Genomic DNA, 8498 nt, shown 5'->3' with positions numbered 1-8498 from the left:
CCCTGTGCAGTGTTAATTTCATGCAGCACACCGCCGTGCACTGCCAATTTGACAATTTGGTAGTCTGCGTAGAGATGGGTGTGACGGCGCGCCAGGGGGAGTTGATGGTGCACCAGGGGGAGGTGTCGGCAGATTCATGTTGGCGCAGTGACAATTTTGTGCCAAAAACAGTGCAGAAAGTGCGCTGGTCTGTTCTCAGCGCAAAGTGGAGTGCACCCTCCGCAGCTGTAATTTGGTGACAGGCGCTCATGTGGGCACATGTCAACAAAGCTTCAGTGGCAGGTTTCCAGAGTGTCAGGCACATTTTAATGTAATAAACAATCACAGCAATCACTATTTAATGTAACCGTCTGAACCAGCATATACATTTGTATCTATATTAACTGTCCCGTCACATCTGATGTCAGATTAAAGCCGTTTGTCATAATGGAAAGTTAACCTGACGGCAGCTGGAAGTTTGATGCACATCTTACAATTAAACAATAAACAGCCTTAACATCTGATACTGAGTATATATCTGGCTTCTGTTTGCACTGTTGGACTTTAAAAATGTCTTAAGTAGCATTTCAAAATGCAAATAGAAGAAATGGGAGTGAGACCAAAAAAAAAAAAAAAAAACTAAGATATTTATTGCAAACAACAATACAACTGAAACGGGCTGTTCATCAGCTGATCCAAAGTTTAAGACCACAGCTCAAAAACAAAAAAAAAAAAAAAAAGTATTTAGTAACAAGGAGCTGTTCTTATTGATCCCTTCATGCTTGACGTGAGTGTTTCCAGGAGGCTGTGGGAACGTTTCTCCAAGTGGTAAAGATGTCTTCATGAAGGATCATCCACTGTCTGGACCTGATGTCCATTTCTGTAACCGTCCCTCTCCATCCATCCCCAAATGTTGTCAGAGTGATTTAGATCAGGGGAACATCAGGATGAACCAAAGAGAGAGCTGATTCCTCTGGAAGAAGTCCAGAAACCCAGTCATTCCCACACAGACCAGGGCCCTCAGTCATGAAGGAGGCCCCCTGCAACATCTCCACAGAGCCAGCCGCCGTTTGACGCCCCTGACCAACCTGAAGCTCCATTGGTCCATTGAAGGAAAAAGCCCCAGATCATGATGGTGCCCCCTCCACTGTGCCGCCGTGAAAACATCTCCAGTGGGATCTCCTGGTCATGTCAGTAACGTTGAAGCCATCAGGACGTCAAGGTTCAGTTTTTTCTCCTCAGAGAATCAAACTTTCTTCACCTTTCAGTGTCCCTTGTTTGCTGCTCTCTGAAAAAGTCCAAACGGCGAGTTTGTGGCGTTGAAGGAGACGAGGTCTTTGAAGACATGTTTTGTTCTTAAAGCTCTTCTCTCTCATGTGGCGTCTAATGGTTATTGGGCTGCAGTCAGCTCCAGTAATGGCTTTAATTTGGGTCGAGGATCGTTGATGTCTTGATGGACAGCCAATCAGGTCCTCTGGCCCAGTGCAGGTGAATTTTTCAGGGTCTACCACTCGACTCTTTTATTTTCATGATCCACAGGATCTTTGATTTTTATTTTGTTTTTATTTTATTTACTTTATATATATATATATATATATATATATATATATATATATATATATATATATATATATATATATATATATATATATATATATATTTTTTTTTTTTTTTTTTTTTTTTTACTTTTATGCCTTTAATGAAAAAGGATATGCCAGTGGATTAAGTAGAAAACGGGTCAGGAGTGTTTAATTTAAAAGACTGACATGGGGGAAAAAATCACACATTTTCTCTGTTCAGAGATAAGAAACATCAAGAAAGACATACAGTATATTAAAATGTTACTGGCAATCCATTCATTTTCCCATCTTCCCTTTAATTCTCTGAGACTCCTCCTTTGAATATATATTTACCACCGTCAGCACTGCACTGTGTTGCTCTTGTGATGTCCATCAGCTGACAAAGACAGGGAGAAATGAAAGTGTCAGTGAGCAAATAATCCAGCCCAACATGTCACCTTACAGACTGCGTCACATGCCTCACTTCTTACCCAGCGTGTCTCCCTGTGAGCCCTGCAGCAGGTAATTTAGCTCTGACACCGTCAAATTGTTATTCTCTGAGGTGATGAAATGAGTGAATGTCAAGTAGCACATTACAAATAACATGCACAGAAAAATGATGGGAGCAGGCTGCCAACAGGAAACAGGAATAAGAAATGAGACCCCGACTTTAAATTCTGGACACACTGTCAGTGTTTGATGCAGCCTCTCCTGACGGTGAGTTTTATCTTAATCCAGATGACCGGCTGAACCTCTTGTCCCTCCACTGTGACTGTATCTCACAGTCAGAGAGGAAGCTCCAGGCCAGGCTCTGATAACTCATAACTCACGTGGAGATGGGCAAGCCCCAACGTGGCTCCAATCCTGCGGGAGTCTTCATGGCTCTGATTAAAAAGCTGACTCCCTCTCATCCCTGAAGATCGAAAGGGGGAGGGAAAAAAAAAAGCTTCCACTGCTCAAGATGTGTGAAATGAGAGACAGGTGAGATCAAAAAGGTGAGCTGATGTGAAAAGAGACAATATAAAGGAGAAGGGGCCAGTATAAGTGCAAGATGAAGCCCTTTTCCCCACCGATGCCCTCGATGATTAATCCTGAGCTGCTAGTTCACAAGTCTCAGTGTGGCTTAATAAGTGAGATGTCTCCTACTGAAAGCAAACCAACATGTCAGATAGGAGATGACCGGATGTTCGCCGTTCCTCCAAGGACCAAACTGTTTCCTGTGTAATGAAGAGCTTGGAGAGAGTGAAGGTCAGAGGTTCAGTGTGATCAAGTATTTATGTGCTGACAACAAAGAAACACATGTTACAGCAGCTAACAAGATCACATAAGAAGAAAAAAAAAAAAAAAAGACTACAGACCTGGACACTGCAAATTATACAGCAATAGAAAATAATAAAAGCAGCCTAGAAATAAACAGAAAAATAAAATGCTTGAAGTACAATCACCAAAGTAAAAAAAAAAAATAAAGTGATCAAGTCTTTACAGATGCTGAGTTTACCGTTTAAAAAACAGATAGTTACTTAAAAAAAAGGTTTTATGTTAGGTTTTACGGTCTAATTGAGTTGCATGTTTACCTTAAAGTGATACTCCGGGATGGAACAAGTTGGGTTCTATCACAAGGTTTAGGGCAGAAATTACCCCTACAGCAGTGTTTTAGTGCAGCAGAAGCCCAGAGCGCTCGCACCAAACACCCCCTCCCTGCTCCTCTGGTTTCCTCTGCACTCAGATGCAGCCATATTTTACTTGACCAAAAACACAAATAAACGGACTCCCACTGAAAAAAATCTGATATGGGTCTGCATTCACGCTTTGTTTAGAGAATTTTCAGTGCGTTACTTTCACACAAAAACACAGCTAAATAAGGCTCTTCTTCTCATCGTGTCGTAAAACGGCGCTACCTCCGCTGCAGAGCCACATCTGGCTACGAGGCGCTCGCTGCTTAGTGTATCAGTCCGCGCCCGACGTGCCAGATATAAACAAACGCAGGTAGTCTGCCAGGACGAAGAGACACGATGAGAACTAGAGCCTTATTTAGCAGTGTTTTTGATTGTTGCTGTTTTTTTGTGTTTTTTTTTTCTCCATTTTTGACAAACCACACCCTTAATGTGTCCCATAACAACAAATTGTGACTGTTTAAAAAGGGATAGAGTACAGCAAGTGGGTTGTAATGCAGGTGAAGAAATCCCAAAAAGTGCAGGTGTCGTGCTTCACAGGTTTTCTATTCCACATAACTGCTCACCCTATCTACCCATCTAGTACTGATCCAAAGACTGGTCCTCAACACTTCACTTCCCCATACAATCCTTCTCAATGCCAATTTTTTTCAAACTTTCTTTTATTCATCAACATCTTACAAAGTAGTAAACAGTATTGTTTTATACCAAAAAAAGTGTTATTTAACCTTTGTTCAGACCTCTGTGACTATTAATCATGAAATCCAGTAAGAAGTCACATCCCCTTCGTATTCAGATTAATCTGTGTTCAGGAAGTTACATTAAAAAGATAATATGTTTTAAAAGGAGAACACTTTTTTTTTCTTGTTTGAACAGAAAACTCACACTACTCCTAAGCTTACTCACATCTCATTTATTCACTGTGAAATTTAAAGTGACATTGTGTACTGATGCATCTAAAGGCAGCAGCACCTGATGAATGGTTTCAACACTGTAACTTTTCAAGCCTGTTGAGACATACTTTTTGTTGTCGTTGATAAAAACCCTGATTCTGATGTAGCTTATTCTAGTTTTTGTTATCAATCTTTTATTTTATATTTTGCCTAATTACAACAAACCTTATCTTGAGAAGCTTTTCAAAATCATAAACAGATCCAGACTGGCTGATGTTACTTGTGCTATTTTTGGATGGTACCTGCTTTGTGTTCATTTTCATCAAAACCAGGCTTGGGAGCCATTACAAAAGACAAGAGGAGCATGGATATATGGTGTATACAGTATATCAAAAAAAAAAGTCCATCAAGGAAACATAAACATTTGTACAGTCACCAGCAAATATAAAACAAGCAGGGATGTCACAGTCTGCTAAAAAATTCACTATACCCATTGTTTATTTATTTATTTATTTGTTCATTTATTTTGTTTTATTTTACTGGTAACTGGGCAGCTGCTCACCAAAGATCTAACGTTTAGTGCCTTTCAAATTCTAAATAAATAAATAAACATGTTGAAGGAAAATAACTTTTTTGCCACAGTGTCAACAGGAAAATGGCAAATGTGTGAGCAGTGCTTTCCGCAGATTATTTGATTCGACACATGGGATCACTTTGGCAATGATTGGGTATTAACAGTATATGTTGACAGTGATTGCTCATGTTAAATGTTTTTTTAATTTGATTTGTTAAAGATCATAGAACCCAGGTCAGGTCATTTCAGCGTATTCCTGCTGAAAAGAAAAAAAAAATCCTGGATAGAAAAATGAAAAACTAAATCTTCTTTTCAGCCTTTTATTCATGGAGCTTACAGTCAGGCCAATGTGGAATATGCAGTCGAACCAGTTTCATCTTCCAGCCCAGAATCATTTCTGTTTGCACTAGTAAGCATTTTCTTGTTGACATTCATCGAAAACCTTCACTCTTTGCTGTCCTTGCATCTGTGCTCCTTTGAGACCTGACCTTTCAGTAACAAGTTAAGTAATACACCGGGGAGCTTCAGTGTATGGAAAAAGCAATATTGCTCCCCCACTGCACCATTACAAGGCGAGGCTTAGGAAGGGTTTTAGCATGCAGTTCAATTTATTCTTATTTCATAAAGAGCTTCTGTGGGGGAGAGCCGTGCAGGATGAAAAAAACACTCACACAGCTTGATCTGGGGCTCCAGCACAGTGGGGATCATAAACAGAGAAGCCAGAACTCTAGGGAGAGAAGGTTTTCTACTGGTTTTGTTTGATGCACTCTGTGACTACGGACTCAACGGCAAACGAGTCTTTGAACATGCATAATGTTGGGTTATGATACAGATTTTCAAGGCAAAGGAGCCGGCAACCCCACCCACAGAAAGACATGTTGTAGACACGCTGCAAAGGTAGTTAGCCTGTGTATTACAAGAGTATGGTAAGAAATTCATTTAAGTGATACAAATAATGAAAACAACAACAACAACAAAACAATTTTGGCCAGGATGGAGGGCCAGGGCACCCCTGTTCATCTGCCTTAGGATTAGCCCCGGGACCTTACACCTTTCAAGCGCAAGACCCGGGATCCATTCAACAATGGGGAGACTTGTGCTTCCCACTGGCAGCTAATTCTTTGCCCACAGATAAAGAGGCTTTAAGCTTCCAAGTCTGCTTCCTGGCTAGCGCCTTTTGCCTCTTTTGGCTGCCAATCATATTTACTGTCCTACGTTTGAGTCAAGAGCACTGAAATGCCAATGGTGAACACTATCAGTTGAATCAAACAAAGAAATACCAACAACATTGATGATTAAAGTGATACAAATAATGAAAACAACAATTACAACAACAACAATTTTGGCCAGGATGGAGCCTAAAGGGTCCAAGGACTTAACTGAGCTTTTGCTGAGTGGCAAAGGAAGAGAATGTGATTCAGCCCAGTCTCAAACTGGGGACCTTTTGCGCGTGAGGCAAAAGTGATAACCACTACTCTACGAAAATGGACAACGTCCCATGCTTGTCCTGAACTTCTGACATGCCAGTTGCTGGAAAAATACCAATAAAGCAGTGGGTTTTCTAGTTGCCCATGACTATCTGCAGAGAATGGCAACACTAGCTAGTAGCTACAATCGTGGCATCCAGGATGTCTTGAGGAAGAGCCCATGACTTGCTGAGCGAATGTCTTCACCTGCCTTTGGATTAGCCCCAAGACCGTACACCTCAAAAGCAGGTCCCACCGAGATTTGAACTCGGATCGCTGGATTCAGAGTCCAGAGTGCTGACCATTACACCATGGAACCAGGGCAGAAGGCCAACACACAGTCATCAAACGCTCTCTGTATACGTACATGCCAACGCTATGTGCCTTTGTCTTCTTGCGCACAATGGGACACAGGGGACACTAAGAAACACCAGTGAAACAGACAGCAGCATAGAAAGCAACCCACACTGGCCGCACACGTAGCTGGGCAGTCAACTGCTTGCTCCGAGCAGCATATTGAGGAAGCAGCAGTCAGATGCCTGAGACGCGGTTGTGCTGTCACTGTGGCTGCATTTAGACTGTCTCCAACTTTGGCTGTACTAGTCTTTGTGAGGCTTGAAATGGTCGTGGAAAAAGGCAGATGCTAATGTCATGCAGCAGACAACAGGGCCAGGGAAAAGCACACACTGTCAGAAGTGGGATTCGAACCCACGCCTCCAGGGGAGACTGCGACTCAAACACTGTGCCTTGGACCGCTCGGCCATCCTGAATAGATGAGTGGTCTTGGTGGCCAGGCCCACCAGGCCCACCAGGCCTGCCTCGGCACGGCAAAACAGTCATGAGCAAGCTTTTGAGGAAACTAAGTGTCAAACATCTCCCACACCAAAGTACATGGGGGGCTGATTGAAGCGGTCCGTTGCTGTTCTGAGACTTGGCTCTTAGAGTGAACCTCAATCCTGTGAAGGAAGAGGATCTAGCAAGGCTGTGAGTTCAAGTGAGGTCAAACACTCACAACTGACTTACTGAGCAGCAGACTGGTCCCATGGTGTAATGGTTAGCACTCTGGACTTTGAATCCAGTGATCTGAGTTCAAATCTTGGTGGGACCTTGTGCAGAAGAGACCACGTTGGGTCTTGCTAACCATGGGTCAAAGCCACCTAAAGCCCCACAGTGAGTGACAGTGGCAATCTCTTCCCCTCTTTGTCATACTCTGAATAAAGACTTCTAAACTGCTGTGGAGAACTTCTTAAAACTTGGTTGAGAGTGGATTATGCTATTGTTGCAGTTTGATCACTGGTCCAGGGCTGCTACCTTTCAATACTGACCACAGGCCAATGAGCACTGCATTCTCCACTAGAAGCCACAACACAGTCAGGCGCAGAGTTTCTGCACACCAACAAAATGCAGAGGTTTTGTATGTGGGGCCAACATGGGGCACTCTAAACAGTGGCACACACTGCTCTGGTGATTCATGTCGTGTCATGCACTCCATCACTGGTGACTCTGGGCAGGAGGAAGATTTCAACCTGACAGTCACAGACTCGAACCACCAGGCATTGGCTGTGACTCTGCATATTCTTGGTAAACCCCAGAACATCGGGCCATGTCTGTACAGCGTGCCCTAAAGGCAGCATCCTCGTTAGTATAGTGGTATGTGTACATAGTATGTACATAAAAAAAACAAACAAACAAACAAAATAAACAACAACAGTAATTATTATATAAGTAAATTTGCAAAAAAAAAAAAAAAAAAAAAAAAGCAACAGCTGCAAAAAAACAGAGGATAGAAAAAGCTCTGCACTATGAAAAAAAGACAAACAAGCTTGCACAAGGTTCTGCATGGAGCCCAATGAGCACCATGACTGAGCTTTTGCAGAGAGGCAAAGTAAGTGCTAGTGTCTCCGCCTGGTTTCCAACCGGGGACCTTTCGCGCATGAAGCGAACATGATAACCACTACAGTACGGAAACTGACCAGGATGGCAACGCCGGGCATGCACCGCCTAAGAGACCTGTCTACAGAACCGTTTGGGGAGCTGTCGACAGAACCGTCTGTAGACCTGTCCACCAAACTTGCGACATACCAGTTGCTGGAGAAAATATCAATTAAGCATTGGGTAGTCCGGGGTATTGCCAGGGTCAGGGCACCCCTGTTCACCTGCCATAGGATTAGCCCCGGGACCTTACATCTGTCAAACGCAAGACCCGGAATCCATTCACCAATGGGGAGACTTGTGCTTCCCACTGGCAGCTAATTCTTTGCCCACAGATACAGAGGCTTTAAGCTTCCAAGTCTGCTTCCTGGCCATTGCCTTTTGCTTCTTTTGGCTGCCAATCATATTTACTGTCCTACATT

At 42.8% G+C, this 8498-nt stretch overlaps 3 non-coding genes across 3 annotated transcripts; 1 reads left to right on the top strand and 2 right to left on the bottom strand.

The window, feature by feature from the left end:
• Nucleotides 1-6391: 6391 nt before the first annotated feature.
• Nucleotides 6392-6463, bottom strand: trnaq-cug (transfer RNA glutamine (anticodon CUG)). The gene has a single exon. It is a non-coding gene; the product is annotated as a tRNA-Gln (tRNA).
• Nucleotides 6464-6831: 368 nt separating this feature from the next.
• On the bottom strand, nt 6832-6914 carry trnas-uga (transfer RNA serine (anticodon UGA)). The gene has a single exon. It is a non-coding gene; the product is annotated as a tRNA-Ser (tRNA).
• Nucleotides 6915-7180: 266 nt separating this feature from the next.
• trnaq-uug (transfer RNA glutamine (anticodon UUG)) lies at nt 7181-7252 on the top strand. The gene has a single exon. It is a non-coding gene; the product is annotated as a tRNA-Gln (tRNA).
• The last annotated feature ends 1246 nt before the right edge of the window (nt 7253-8498 follow it).

The sequence above is a fragment of the Halichoeres trimaculatus genome, unplaced genomic scaffold (assembly GCF_033239565.1).
Source record: "Halichoeres trimaculatus isolate MK-OKI-2021-1 unplaced genomic scaffold, fHalTri1.1 fHalTri1_scaffold_17, whole genome shotgun sequence".
Lineage (NCBI taxonomy): Eukaryota > Metazoa > Chordata > Actinopteri > Labriformes > Labridae > Halichoeres > Halichoeres trimaculatus.
The sequence above is the reverse complement of the archived record's forward strand: the minus strand, read 5'-3'. Positions and strand labels throughout refer to the sequence as shown.